Below are 1,547 nucleotides of genomic sequence, written 5' to 3' on the forward strand. Positions count from 1 at the left end.
CTGTGCCCCCCCCTCCTTGTCCTATTTGACCTTCCCTATGTTTCCCACCCCTCCCCCCACTGCCCTGCATCTCCACCCAACGCTCTCCTTCTACTCTCCTGTCTGACATAGCAAACACTTTTCACACACACACACACACACACACACACAAAAAAAAAAAAACGGAAGAAAGACCACACATTTTCCTCCAAAGAACAGAGGAGTAGAGTTATTGGGTGTGATCCCCGCAGAGATCGCCTAACTCAAAGCTAGTTTTTGCAGACATTTTCCCGCTACAATGCCACCCAACCAAACTAAAATGCCCATAATGTCCTGGTGTATCCACTTTAGCAATTTTTAGCGTATTTCATATTTCAATTCTTTTCATTTTCCGAGATTTTACTGCCTTACCAATGATACTAAAGCCCTATATTCATTTCATGCAATGTTCTTGCATAATTTGATACGGCATGATTACCATATTTTCTTCTTCTTTTTTTTTTTTTTTTTACCCTTTTACACAACCAAATCTTACGTGATTATCTTACAAACACAAGACGTTGCATGACAAAGAGATAAGGTGTGATACATCACTAAAATTACTCCGCTGCTCTCAGCGTGTATACTCATTAGCAAACAATGCTTTAACATCGTGTCAAACTGCATGTGAATCGGAGAAATCAAATGATTATGTCGTTTGGGTAAAAAAGCCAATGGGTTTAGTTGGAAATTACTGCCCTTTGATTAATAGAGGGAACATCCACCTTCACTATTCAACAATCGACTGAGTCATATCCGTCCCTCACCACCCCACCTTCCTGTCTTTCTCTGTCTTATCAATCATCAACATCAAAATATAATCTGCTCAGTCTTTAGGATAGCGTCTTATCCTGCACAGAATTGAACACATCTGATCATCAGTGGCTTAAAAAAAACGTACACACATAAATAAACAAATATAAATCCATCTCCATGCCTCCCTCACCCCTCTCTTGGTGTGTGTGTGTGTGTGTGTGTGTGTGCCGAGGGAGAGGGGGGTATTTATTTGGTGCACGCAGGTGCGCGCACGTGTGTGTGTGTGTGTGTGTGTGTGTGTGTGTGTGTGTGAAAGTCACTTAATATTCAATCCAGTGCATGACAGGACTTTATCCTTAAGACTGAACAGATTACACTTTGATCATGATGAAGAATTAGACAGAGACAGGAGGGTGGCGGGGAGAGGGACAGAAATAACTCAGTTGTCGAATATTGGCAGTAAGGGGAGTGAAGGTGGATGTTCCCTCTGTTAGGCAAAGGGCAGTAATTTCCGACCAAATAATTAGTTGGGTTTTTTTTTTCTTCCCCATAACGACATAATCCTTTGATTTCTCCGCTTTACATGCAGTTTAACACAAATCAAAAGCATTGTTTGCTAATCAGTATACACGCTGAGAGCAATTGAGTAACTTTACTGATGCATCACACCTTATCTTTTTGTCATGTAACGTCTCATATAATTCTATAAATTCTTGATGAAGGTGGACGTTCCCTCTGTTAATCAAAGGGCAGTAATTTCCAACTAAACCCAT

Source organism: Babylonia areolata, chromosome 31 (genome assembly GCF_041734735.1).
Source record: "Babylonia areolata isolate BAREFJ2019XMU chromosome 31, ASM4173473v1, whole genome shotgun sequence".
NCBI lineage: Eukaryota > Metazoa > Mollusca > Gastropoda > Neogastropoda > Buccinidae > Babylonia > Babylonia areolata.